At 43.0% G+C, this 13,667-nt stretch overlaps 2 protein-coding genes across 13 annotated transcripts in view; one reads left to right on the top strand and one right to left on the bottom strand.

Moving 5' to 3' along the window:
* The window catches only part of ITSN1 (intersectin 1), a 217,817-nt gene extending 211,367 nt beyond the window's left edge, over positions 1–6,450 (bottom strand). For all 8 annotated transcript variants that reach the window (XR_008297553.1, XM_027041668.2, XM_027041666.2 and 5 more), the window contains exon 1: positions 6,319–6,450. The gene's annotated coding sequence lies outside the window, so the exon portion shown is untranslated. The remainder of the gene's footprint in view (positions 1–6,318) is intronic.
* An 861-nt stretch (positions 6,451–7,311) lies between these two features.
* CRYZL1 (crystallin zeta like 1) overlaps positions 7,312–13,667 on the top strand; it is a 34,860-nt gene continuing 28,504 nt past the window's right edge. For 2 of the 5 annotated variants that reach the window (XM_053220599.1, XM_053220600.1), the window contains exon 1: positions 7,313–7,383. The gene's annotated coding sequence lies outside the window, so the exon portion shown is untranslated. Of the gene's footprint in view, positions 7,384–8,959; positions 9,045–13,667 lie in introns of all 5 variants that reach the window. The other 3 variants (XM_015062572.3, XM_053220598.1, XM_053220597.1) reach the window with 3 other exon arrangements.

Here is a 13,667-nt window from a genome sequence, read left to right on the forward strand (position 1 = left end):
GGAAAGACTAACAAGCTGCTGAGAGGTGAATGTTAGACAGTAGACGAGGCTTGTTGGTGAGCTAATTTATACTACTGACTTCTCAATCTTGAGAGGGATTCCAATTTGTACCCCGCCTGATCCATAAACTAATACATATCAGGGAATCTCTAGGTTATTCCAGAATAGAAATCAGGAATGTAAAAAATACCCCAAGGCCTAGAAATCACGTCCAGGGAACAGGCAATCCAGCACTGTGGCTGAGAGTTTGGGCTCTGGCATCAACACATCTGGGCAGCCACTTACTGGCTCTTTAAGTTCCTTAACTACTGGTACCTTAGTTTCCAAGGCGTATTCATCTAAAAAAGGGCAGTTTTGTAAAGATTGAGTGAGTTAGATTTGCAAAGATTGAGTGAGTGTTTATAAAATGATGCAAAAGGACTTGCTAAATGTTAACTATCACTATCATGGGTGTATGAATTTTCAGACTTTCCAGATCCCACTCCTGAACAGGTTACATTAACATGCCATTCTTCTTCCTAAAAATAATAATAATTCACTACGTTTGTTATTGGTTAAGTCACTCTACAAAAAAGGAAGTAGGAGAGAACACAGGACTCTCATCCCCCACTACAAGAATGTAAACTGCTGGGGTACCTGGGTGGCTCAGTCGTTTAAACGTCAGACTCTTGATTTTGGCTCAGGTCATGATCTCACAGTTTGTGAGACTGAGCCCCACGTCCAGCTATGTGCGGACAGTGTAGAGCCCACTTGGGATTCTCTTTCTCTTTCTCTCTGTCTGCCCCTACCCCTGCTTCAGCTCTTTCTCAAAATACATAAATATTAAAAAAAAAAAAGAATGTAAATTGCTACAACTTTCCTAAATGGCAATATGTATCAATAAAACCTTACAAACCAGCATGTACTATACTTTGATCCTGCAACTTCGCTTCTAGAAACTTATCCAAAGGGAAAAAAAATGTCTCAAGAGTATACAGAGATGTATGTAGGAGTACAATAACTATAGAGTTATTGATAACCTGGGGGGGGGGGGAAGGAAACAAACTGATGTCTAATAAAAATTAACTGGTTAAATTATCACATATAAAATGGGATCTTATTCAGTTATTAAACTGTTATAACTGTCAATATTGACACAGAAAGATTCATGGTAAGGTGTTATGTTAAGCAAAAATCAAAACAAAAAAACAAACTAAAAAAACCAAGTTACAAAATAATCATATGTTTAGCAAGATCCTATATTTGTTACCAAAAACTGTATATAAAAAGCCACATGCACATAAAGAGAGGGTTTGGAGGGATACTTACTGAGTTAGTGGACTTATGAGTATTTTATAGTTTTCTTTTCACTTCTCTGTATTTCAATTTTTTCTACCATAAAGATGCGATTTTTTTTTTTTAATCTTTATTTATTTTTGAGAGAGAGACAGAGCAAGCAGGGGAGGAACAGAGAGACAGGGAGACATAGAATCTGAAGCAGGCTTCAGGCTCTGAGCTCTCAGCACACAGCCAGAGGAGGGACTCAAACTCAGGTCATGAGAGATCATGACCTGAGCCACAGTTGGATGCTTAACTGACTGAGCCATCCAGGTACCCCGATGCGATTCTTTAAAATACAAGGGCTATTAATGGATTAGCAGTTTGGTTCTGAAATGTACAATTAAGCTAAAAGTGATGACAAGGTTTATCTTTATTTAGAACAAATATATATATATATATTTACATAATATGTGATGACTTATTAGACACTTTTTTAAAAATTATAATGTTTATTTATTTTTTGAAAGAGACAGAGACAGAGTGTGAGCAGGGAAGAGGCAGAAAGAGAGGGAGACACAGAATCTGAAGCAGGCTCCAGGCTCTGAGCTGTCAGCACAGAGCCTGACGCAGGGCTCGAACTCACAAGCTGTGAGATCATGACCTGAGCCGAAGCCGGATGCTTAACCAACTGAATCACCCAGGCGCCCCTATTAAACACTTTTAATGGTTATTTTTCCAACTTAAAAATTATACATATTTAGTACCAAGAAATTAGCAAGAGACTTCTTTTTCAAGCAATGGATTTCTACTTACTACCATCAAATGCAGTAGCACAAAAATTAAATGGATTAGCTTTTGAGTTTTATATAATTTTATATATTCCAATTCTTCTCATTATCCTAATTACCATTTATTAAGTGAACGTATCTCAAGAACTTATGAAAGCACTCTGAAGTATTTAAAGTCAACCTACTATTATTATTCCCATTCAACTGAAAACACTGTAGCATTGAAAAGTTAAGGGATTAGAATAAAGTCGTAGACTACATACAGTCAAACCCAATTTTCTATAGAAATTTTACTCCTAGGGGCACGTACGTGGCTTAGTCGGTTGAGAGTCTGACTTTGGCTATTCATAGGTTCAAGCCCTGCATAGGACTCTGTGCTGACAGCCTGGAGCCTGCTTTGGATTCTGTGCCTCCCTCTCTCTCTGCCCCTCCCCCACTCACCCTGCCTCTTTCTCTCTCAAAAATAAACATTAAAAAAATTAAAAAGAATTTTGGGGCACCTGGGTGGCTCAGTCGGTTAAGTGTCCGACTTCGGCTCGGGTCATGATCTCACGGTTTGTGAGTTCAAGCCCCGCATCGGGCTGTGTGTGGACAGCTCAGAGCCTGGAGCCTGCTTCAGATTCTGTGTCTCCCTCTCTCTGACTCTCCCCCGTTCATGCTCTGTCTCTCTCTGTCTCAAAAATATATAAACATTAAAAAAAATTTTTTTTTAATTAAAAAGAATTTAAAAAGAAATTTTACTCCTATTCAGCACCCTCAACTACATTATAGAAGCTGTTATTTATGGGGTCCTACAATGGATTCTGAAAGAAAGGAGTGAAGGTCATGTCTTATTAGGATGAAAATGAAATTGGAAAACATACCAATTTTCTGTATTTTTTGTAAACCAGTTTTCACAGCATTATGTTGGGCTGATAGCGTGTCAAATGGTATTGTGAGATACTGATAACATAGTAATTTACCACCACACTGTGACTTAAATTTACACTTTGAGTCTCTAAGCAGATATTTTGATAGGAGCCTTCTTTCCAGCTTAACCACCTGGAGCGTTCTCTGCTTGGGAAAGGTTCTCTACTTCCAGTGCCAACCAAACTTACAGAAATGACTGGGCATAGTAAATGAGGCTCCTAATTTATAAAATGGTCAGTGACCACTGACCACTAAGTAATAAGACCAATTTTACAAAGAAAGATTTTATTTTTTAATGTTTATTTGTTTCCTAGGGAAAGAGAGCGTGCGCACTAGTGGGGGAGGGACGAAGAGAGAGAGGGAGACACAGAATCTGAAACAGGCTCTAAGCTCTGAACTGTAAGCACAGAGCCCTCGAACTCATGAACCGTGAGTCCATGACCTGAGCCAAAGTCCAACGTTTAACTGACCGTTTAACTGACCCAGGCGCCCCTTCCAGGCACTATTCTAATGGAGATAACAATGATGACCAAGCCTCTGCTCTTCTGAAAGGTATATTATACACAGGTGCATTATGTATCTAAAGGTCGTAGTCCGTTTTTTATTTGCAGCCAAAGATATAAAACTTCCTCTTTTAGGGGTTGCTGGGTGGCTCAGCAGGTTAAGTCAGACTCCTGATTTCAGCTCGAGTCATTATCTCAAGCCCCCGAATGCAGCACTGCACTGACAGCACGGAGCTTGTTTGGGATCCTCTTTCTCCTTCTCTCTGTCCCTCCTCCACATGCTCCCTTTCACGCGTTCTCTCTCTCAAACTAAAGAAACATTAAAAAAAAAAAAAAAAAAACAACCTTATGCTGTTACTTAAAAAAATTTGCTATCCACTTCGGGACGTGGCCTTAGGAGGTGCTCATCAAGATGGAAACATAATGCCAGCTGTTCTCCAACTTTACTATTGCGGGAGAAATTCCTGGAGAACTTGTTCAAAAAACTGATTCCAGGGCTTCACTCCAGGAGTCTGATTCTGAGGTGAGATAACAGAAAAACCTGCATTTTTAACAAGAACCTCACTTAATGCTGATCTATGCGATCTGAGATCCGGACTCTGAGAAACCCACTAGTAGTAAGTGGAGCCATTCAGAACAGAATAGCTGTAATGGCAGTGGGATTTGAACTAACATAAACCCAACCCTCGTGTAACTAATTCTGTATAATCCACAAATCTAGCAAATTAAAAAGATGAGAAGAATGGAGGAATTTACCAACATCTCCTCAACGTCTTACGGCAGATTTAAATTTGCCTCAATCTAGGCATTTGGTGAAAAGAAGAACTTGAATTCTACCAATAGAATCAAGAATTAGGAAAAGAGAAATTTCTAGTCAAGTGCAAAAAGAAAAAAATGCTAAGAGGGACAAACATTTCAGGAAACGAACTTGCCACCACTCATTTTATGCCCTATTTCACAATGCTTAGTATCTGAACAATCCACAGGGTTCCAAAGTACATCAAAAATTTGTTCATTTCCTCTCTTACTCAGGCAGAATAATAATAATAGAGTTTTGTGAAGGTGCCCCGTGTCTCAGCAATTTCAACAGATACATTCTTAGATAAAGAAATACCTTTTTAAAAAACTTCTATCAGAAATGCTCCTTACTGGAGCTACTTAAAGTCGTTTTAAATAGTTTTAATGCAATCACTAGATTAGTGTGCCTCATTTCCAATTTAGATTACTTGAAAATTCCTGGGTTCTTTACCAACCTCCTACAGAAAGAATCCTCTTCAACGTTACAAATACGTACATTTTTGGTTATAAGCAAACACCTATCAGTGCAACATAAATATTTCAGGTAAACTAGGAAAAAAAAAATGTTTAAACAAAAACAGCATTTTGGTCTCCGAGATAGACAGGTAGAAATCCTAACCTTAAAGGGGTTGGGGGGGTGATTACGCCTCTGCACCTTTAGTAATCTAAAAATAAAGGTATCCAGGACAAATACATTCCTCCCATTTTAGAGGTTAAGAGTAGCACTTCACAAACCAGCTGGCCTGCTGGGTCCTGGCCCCAGTTCCTAACCTCAGATCCTGTCCACTACATAATCCATGAGATCTCTGAGCCCGTTCTTCATCCATTCAAAAGGATTAGTAACACTGCCTCTCCGTTAACGGAATTGAGATTTTCCAGACGCATTTGTTCGTACAGTGTTTTTATTATCTATTCTTTTTATTGTACTTGCTTTTATTACTTGCACGTTTGACCACGGACACAACAAGAGTAGGATGTCAGGAGATAAGCACAAAGAAACGCATCTGCCGGAGTGCGCATATATTTAAAATTCCAGGCTGGTGCTGCCTTCAGAATATCACGGATGATGACAAAGTTCTAAAGGAAACTTTCATATTAAGAGGCTATCAAAAATCTCCGTAGCCTCCCACCCAACAGAAAAAGACGCTAATGTATTTCTTCCAAAGCAAAGCCTTCTTTGGTATGAATCACAACAAAAGATGCCCATAGGAAATGTTATCTGCGAAGTTGTTTTCTAATCCAAAGGCAAACAGAAGTAAAGGAAGGTGCAAGCCATTCCTCGCTGGTTTCCTTTTCCTGGGAATTCTGATTACATTTCCTCGTTCAAGCAAGAAGAGACCGCAATTGTGCCTCGGGTCCACACCATAAAACCGCGTCTGTGCGTAAAGAAGGGAAGGAGAGGCGGCAGACACCGGGGACGCGCTACCACCGAAAGGAGAGCCGCTTTCTGTTAAATACCATCAGTCAGCCGAGGCAGGACGACTTAGGGCCAAACGGCATTGACCGCCCTTCACTGACAGGGATTTCGCAGGCACACGACACAGAAAAAGAGATGAGCCGGGGACTCGAGGCCCGAGGGAGAGGCGGGCGGCGCGATGCCGCTCCCCGCGAGCTCCGGATCCCCGGGAGGCTGGCGGGGAGGCGAGGCTTGGCCGGCCCGCCACGCTCAGGCGGCGGAGGGCAGCGAGGTCAGCCCTGGAAGGGCCGACCGCTCCACGCCCCCTGGGGAGGGAGGGGACCCCGTTCGGCCGGCCGGGACTGCGGATGCTCATTCAACCCGAAGCCCGTCCAGCGGCCGCCACCCCCTTGGCCCGCCGCGGCGTCCCGGCCTCCCGACGCGGGCCAGCCGGCCGCCCCGCCGCCGCACCCGGGAGGCTGGGGAAGGACGAGGCGCAGGGGCGGCGGGTGCCGCGCCTCCCGGGCGCGCGGCAAAGGCTGAAGGGCGGCCCGAGGGACCCGCGCCGGCCCGAGGGACGGGCGCCCCGGGCGGCCATCGCGCCGACCCCTGCGCAGACCCCCGCCCCCGCCCCCGCAGCCTCCCAGTCCAGCCAGCTCCTCACCTCATCTCCAGGCGGGTCCGCGCTGCCGCCCCAGGGACAAATCAGTGCAGCTCCCTTGCGGCGGAGAGGGACGCAGGAGCCTCAGCCCAACACACCATCCCCGCCCGCCTGCCCGCCTCTCCGTGCGTCCCGAGCCCGCTAGGGATTCTCCCTCGCGAGCCGCCGTACTACGGAGCAACCAAGCTGCGCTCCCTCCCCTCTCCTCCGCTCTTCTCTACCTCCTTCTCTCCCTCCCTTGCTCCCTCGCTCCCACGTATCTCCTCATCTCCCTCCGTTGCCTCTCCCGCCCCCTTCGACCCCTCCATCTCCGCCCACAGATGGGTGGGAACGAACAGTCGGCCAATCGGAAGAAGGGGTCCGCACCTCCTTACCGCCCCCTACCGCTACCCCCGCCCACCGCGAGAACGGGAACGGCGGGCGGTAAAAAAAAAAAAAAAAAAAAAAAAATGGAAGAAGACGGAATGACAGCCAAATAAACCAATCATCAAGCGCAAAGGAGGCGGGGAATAGGACTCCCTCTTCTCCCTGCCCTCTTCCCAGAAGGTGTAACCAGAGGCTTCTGGTCTGGGATTTCCCTGACAGGAGTTATGGAGGTTTTGTTCCAAGGTTTTGTTGCATCTGTCCGTTGTCGTGCGAGGCAATAGTTAGGATGCAGTCAACTAAATTAGTTACAAAAGATTTTAAAGGAGAGAACAAGGAGGCGAAAAAGAGGCGGGCCACACTCCAAGGAAGGTGGTAGGGCAAATGGTTGGAATGAGGAAGGGTGTGGTCTTTAACATAAATTTGCATAAAACGGAACCTATCCGGGAGACTACAATTTCGTCCATGTATTTCGCCCCTGGTGTGACGCTTCTCCTTCAGGCAGAGCATTCTGGGAGGTGTAGTTCCGAGTTCGGTTGCTATAGCGTTCTCCACAGCCTACCGTTCACGACTGACGAGCGACCTGCCCAATGGGAGCAGCGCCTGGGCCAGCAGGGGCGGGCTCTCTGCAAAAGGACTCCAAGGTGGCGGGCGGTGGCGGTGGCGGTGGCGAAGTTGCAGGCGGTTGGGGCGGCTCGGAGGCAGGTGAGCCCCCGGATCCGGTTTCTGTGTGTTGGGAAGCGGGGCTTTGGGCCTTGGACGCCTTGCGGAACTGTGCAACCCTGGGCTGAATGGTGGTTCGCGTTGCACCCCAACCCTAGACCCCCTCGGGCCCAGGCCTAGCTTAGCTGAGGCGGCTGAGGGGCGGGAAAGACTTGACGCGATTTCCTGGTCTTTACAGGTTTTGATTGTAGGTTTTATCTCAGTTTGCATCTCCCTCTACCTTTATGGAAGCAAAAGTGTGGCAGTTCCCTTCCACTGAATCCCCCAGATTGAATTTTTGCCCTCTGCTTTCTTTTTGTTCCTATAATTTGAGTTTTCCTTTCGCCCATACAGTTTCTCTGCCACCACTTTTTCCTCCTTCACTTTCCTTTTTCGATGAGCAATTACCTAAAGCAAGGATATTCGCATTCATGTGATTATACGGCCAGATATGCCCTCTTAAGACAAACAGCGAAAAACTCTGGAGCGACGTGTAAGAATCACCTCAGTACCATGTTGACGCGCAGATGCTGACTCTATAGGTCTGGGCAGGGCCTGGGAGTCTGCATTTCTAACAAGCTCCTCCGGGTGCTGCTAGTCCTCGTCGCGAGTAGCGAGGCTATGCATCAGCTCGGCCTGATAACAAATATAATGCGAGGCACTTAATTTTGAGTCTTTTGGTAGCCACATTAAAAAACATGAACAGAAACGCGTGTGATTAATTTTAACAATATGTTTCATTTAGGTCCAAAATTTATCATTTCAACACCTAATCAAATACTTTAAACGTGAAATATTATAAATTATTTTATTTAAAATATGCTCTACCCCGAATGCGGGCTTGAACTCACAACCGCCCAGAGTCCCATGCTCTACTGACTGAGCCAGCCAGGTGGCCCAATTCTTTTTTTTTTTTTTTTTTTTAATATGGTCTTTGAAATCCAATGTGTATTTTACACTGACAAGGCATCTTAGTTCTGACTAGACATAGTTCAGATTTTCCTTAGCCACCTGTGACTAGTGACTGCTGTTACTGGAGAGCGCAAGTCTAGATGGTGTATGGTTGGTTGCCCACTGCAGAAATTAGAAAGTGTCATGGGGCGCCTAGATGGCTCAGTCGGTTAAGCATCCAACTTCGGCTCAGGCCATGGGCCATGATCTCACGGTTCATGAGTTCAAGCCCTGGGTCCCAGCCCTGGGTCCGGCTCTGTGCTGACAGCTCAGAGCCTGGAGCCTGCTTTGGAGTCTGTGTCTCCCTCTCTTTCTCTCTGCCCCTCTTCTGCTCATGCACGCGCTCTCTCTCTCTCTCTCTCTCTCTCTCAAAAGTAAACATTAAAAAAAGATTTTTTTTTTAAATCTGTTAAAGATCAAAGGGTTGCATGTGCCCAAACCCTCTGCTGCTCTGTGAGATGGGCCTCAGAACAACTTTAGAGCTTCTCTGCCCAATATGCAGAAATAGTAAAAATAGCCAATACTTTTTGCAGGGTTATTTTGTGCCAGGTGTTGTATTGAGTTCTTTGTGTGTATTTAATCCTTACAGCAACCCTTGGAGGTAATTACTATTATCTCTATTTTGTAGGTAACGGAATCTAAGGCCCAGAAGGTTAAAATATTAGCCTGAAGTCATACAGCTAGTCGGTAAGAGAACCAGGATTCAAATTCAGGTCAGTTTTGACTTATAAATCCTGTCGGCCCTTGCAGTATATAATTTTTATTTTCCACTTTATGGCAGATGAAGTGTTCAGATTTCAAACAGAGAGGGTTCCCTCATACAAGTTCAATTTGTCCGTCAGTTGCAGTGATATATTTTGGTAGTTTTACGACTCTCCATTTTTTTTTTTTTAATTTTTTTTTTCAACGTTTATTTATTTTTGGGACAGAGAGAGACAGAGCATGAACGGGGGAGGAGCAGAGAGAGAGGGAGACACAGAATCGGAAACAGGCTCCAGGCTCTGAGCCATCAGCCCAGGGCCTGACACGGGGCTCGAACTCACGGACCGCGAGATCGTGACCTGGCTGAAGTCGGACGCTTAACCGACTGCGCCACCCAGGCGCCCCTCTCCATTTTTTTTTTAAGTAAGCTCTAGCTCAACACGGGGCTTGAACTTAGGACCCCAAGATCAAGAGTTGCATGCTCTACCGACTGGGCCGTCTCCTATATTATAAATAGTAATGAAAGATATAACTTCCCCCAATAGTATATCCGGGCAGTAATGGCTCTTGATTCATTTGTGTGCCTCTCTGAAGAAAGAGGTTGGGAAAGCTTGGAAATTCTTCGAATGTTTCACTGTGGAATCACCGTGTTTGTTGGTTTTGTTTGTGGTTAAGTCTTTTTGTTGTTTTTATCATTCTTAAAAATGAATGTATTCTTGCTCCTGTGACCTTCACATTGAATATTTCAAAGACAACATTATGATTTTTCTAGGCCCACCAAACAGTGCTACGCTGAACTAAGGAGATTTATGATTAGAAAAGGGAAAATACACATACTAAAATATGATCTTTTGCTAAATATTTATTTCTGTTTTTATATGTTATAAGAAATATACATCTTGTGAATTATTTTCTCTTTATGTTGGATTTATTAGTACATATTTAGTCAAAATTACAGTTATTTTGCTTCTGAAGCAAGAAATGGTTTCTTAAAGATCCTATGGTGGATTGGAAAATTAAAGAAGCATTTACAAACAGCAATAATGTTAGTTAAAAGGAAGATTGTTTAAATCAATTGGAGAAGGGAGAGTGTGGTAGAGGTTTAGAAAGGATCCATCCATCAATCGCTTATCTCCCTCAGTACCCACCACCTGCATTGTCCCAGTGTCACATGGTTGAGCTAGCATAAAGGGGAAAAGGTCATTCATCACATCACACCATTGCCACAATCAGAAGAGGCTGTCGCTTTAATATGGTCATCATATCCCCCATTCTCTTCAACTGATGCTTGAATCTTGTTTGTGAAGCCCCTGTAAATGTGTATCCAGCCTCTGTATAAATCCTTCCAGTGATAGGAACCATGCAACTTCATGAATTTTCCTGTTTTAAATTAGATATCTAAAATGTGAAAGTAGAAAGTTCTTATAACACATGTTATTAACTTGAAAAACTTTTCAGGGTTTAGCCAGGTGGGAGTCCTATGACAGCCCCTTGTGTTCCCCTCTGGTCAGTTGTATGCAGCTAGTGCAGTTGTGTGCAGCAAAACACCTGTGTGCTAATTGTTTCTGCAGTGTCCTTAGGTTATACAGATTCCCAGAGCCTGTTGTCCAAATGCAGAGAAGTCCTCTAATTATTACAACCGCCCGTTTACCTCGTTCTTTAAAAACCAGAGCTGGTTTTATCTAGTTAGGACTACCATTCTGCACAACCTGAAAAGTAATGACATTTGAACAAAACCTCCAACTAGTTACTTTGATTATGCTGACCATATATATTTTTTAATTTTTTAATGTTTATTTTTGAGAGAGAGACAGAGACAGTGTAAGTGGGTGAGGGCAGAGAGAGAACACAGAGGACACAGAATCCAAAGCATGGTTCCAGGCTCCGAGCTGGCAGCACAGAGCCTGATGCAGAGCTTGAACCCAAGAACTGTGAGATCATGACCTGAGCCAAAGTTGGGTGTTTAGCCGACTGAGCCATTCAGGCGCCCTTGATGATGCTAACCATATTTATTAACCAAATATTTGGGCATGTGGTCTGACATTTCTTTATCTGATATGTAGATATGTATGCAAATTCCCACAGAAGAGTAAGAACATTGTTAAAACTTATTTTTTTTTTTAAAGAAGGCATTTTTCTGGAGTCACTCTTTTTTTTTTTAATGTTTATTTTTGAGAGAGAGAGAGAAAGCGTGAGTGAGGGAGGGGCAGAGAGCGAGGGGGACAGGGGATCTGAAGCAGGCTCTGTGCTGACAGCAGACAACCCAATGCACGGCTCGAACTCAAAAACTGTGAGATCAAGACCTGAGCTGAAGTTGGACACTTAACCGACTGAGCCACCAAGGCGCCCCTGTTAAAACTTAATATTAAGTCACCTCTTCAATATAACTAAAGAGTTACCCATTACAATCGAGCCAGCTAGTATGATAATGCTGTGTACCAGTCCTGGCATGATGATAAATATATGGGGCCATATTTTAGAGTAGACTTCATGTTTTTTCTGTAGTTTAGCTGCTTGACAGTCAGTATATCCTTGATATTCTTAAAAAGCAGGTGGGTTAGAAATATTATAACTGAATCCTGACCCCAAGTGGCCGCAATGTTGCAAAGTTGGTGTTAGAGACTAATAGAAATTTGAGCACATACGAGTTTGGACTTTCAGGAATTACATTTTCCATAGAGTAACAGATGGATTGGATGAGGGAAGAAATGAAGCCACTAGACAGTGGCCCAGGGCATTGAGATGTTAGCACATCCCTTGTGGTAACACCCAACAAAACCAAAAGTAAACAGGTGAGCCGGGACGTCATAAAGGAAAAGGAAACCTTATGGTCAATAACTTAATACAGAGGAAGGAATTATGATAGAGTCCAAAATATCCTTGATGACTTAAGATTGATACCATAAAATCTTGTTTTGGGGAAAGCTGACTTCGGTTTTATGCCTGTTGAATTTGAAGTAGATCTGCAACTCTCAGAACACTGGGTTTGAAAGTGTAGAGGTTTTATTTACAGTTATTTACAATTATTAAAGATGAGCTCCTTGAGGGTTTAGTGTTGCAGAAGAGCAAATGGAGTTCATGGTGCTGTTATAACTAAGATGAAATCATTTGAAATTTCTTCCCGTTGATTTTTTAGAAATCCCTTTAAAGATCAGTATTTTTCTTTTAATTTGTTTTAATGTTTATTTATTTATGACAGAGAGAGAGAGCACGTGAGTGAGTGAGGGGTGGGGGGGGGGGGGGTCAGGAGGGAGACAAAATCTGAAGCAGGCTCCAGGCTCTGAGCTTGAACTCAGAAACTGTGAGATCATGACCTGAGCTGAGGTTGGACGCTTAACCAACTGCACCACCCAGGCGCCCCAAGATCAGTATTTCTTAATTGCTTTTTTTGAAGTGTTATATTCAAGTGTTTCTTCTTTGCACCAAAAGTTATTTAAAATAGGTATCTTTTTCTCAAGATTTTATTTTTAAGTAATCTCTACACCCAGCATGGGACTCAAACTCATAGTCTTGAGATCAAGACTTAATCTTGATCTCTGACTTAATTTTTGTTTCTCCAGATTTTTTAATAGGTTTATTGTGCGACCATGATAAAAATTATAAGTATTAAAAACATAATTCTCAGTTTGTGGACTTATGCCAAATATGTTTAAAATTTGACATATCTTGGGGCACCTAGGTCCAATTGGTTAAACGTCCTGGTTTCCGCTTGAGTCATGATCTCACAGCTCATGGGTTTGAGCCCTGCTGCGAGCTCTATGCTGACAGTGCAGAGCCTGCTTTGGATTCTCACTCTCTCTCTCTCTCTCTCTCTCTGCTCTTCCCCCCACTCGCGCTCTTTCAAAATAAATAAGTAAGCTTATAAAAATAAAATAAAATCTGACGTACCTGGAAAAATATAAAATCTTTATGCTTATAGGGCATATCAGCCTATGTTTTTAAACAGATTTACTTTCATTTAAGAGTTTTCTGTAGCACTTTTTCACAAAGTTTACTGTAGAACATATTTTGAAGTTATATGACACTCATTCTTGGAAATGGCATAAGTATTATATTCTTAATTTTATATTTTTATTTTATAAAATATCGATTTTATTTTCTGTGTGCACATATCTTTACATTCAGTAAACATTTAATAGTGGACTAAGTGTTGCATTTAGTCTAGACCAGTGCCTAAGAAACTATACCACCCATTATACCATTTTCTTAGTTTAAGAACTCAGTATTCATTCTTGTGGTCTGCAAAACAAATAAATAGCATTTCCTCAATTTTCTTCTGACCAGTTTTCTAAAAACACTTTTTTTCCTTCACTTTGTAACTTTGAGGGTCTTTTTGTTCCCACGTGGTTTTTTATTGGACCAACTAAGTCTGGAAGAACCAATTAGGATGATCTGATTAAAAATATTGGCATTGCTTTAGGGGAAACTAGGAATACAAGCAAGTAGTTATCTCCCAGGGTCTTTGAAATTGGGGTGCATGCAGTGTGAGGTCCATGTGACTTGATCTGGGAAACATGTCCTGTTTTAAGATGCAGTGGGCAGGGGCGCTGGCTGTCTCAGCTGGAGGAGCATGCGACTCTTGATCTCCAGGTTATGAGTTCAAGCCCCACTTTAGGTGTAGAGGTTACTAAAAA

The sequence above is a fragment of the Acinonyx jubatus genome, chromosome C2, assembly GCF_027475565.1.
Source record: "Acinonyx jubatus isolate Ajub_Pintada_27869175 chromosome C2, VMU_Ajub_asm_v1.0, whole genome shotgun sequence".
Lineage (NCBI taxonomy): Eukaryota > Metazoa > Chordata > Mammalia > Carnivora > Felidae > Acinonyx > Acinonyx jubatus.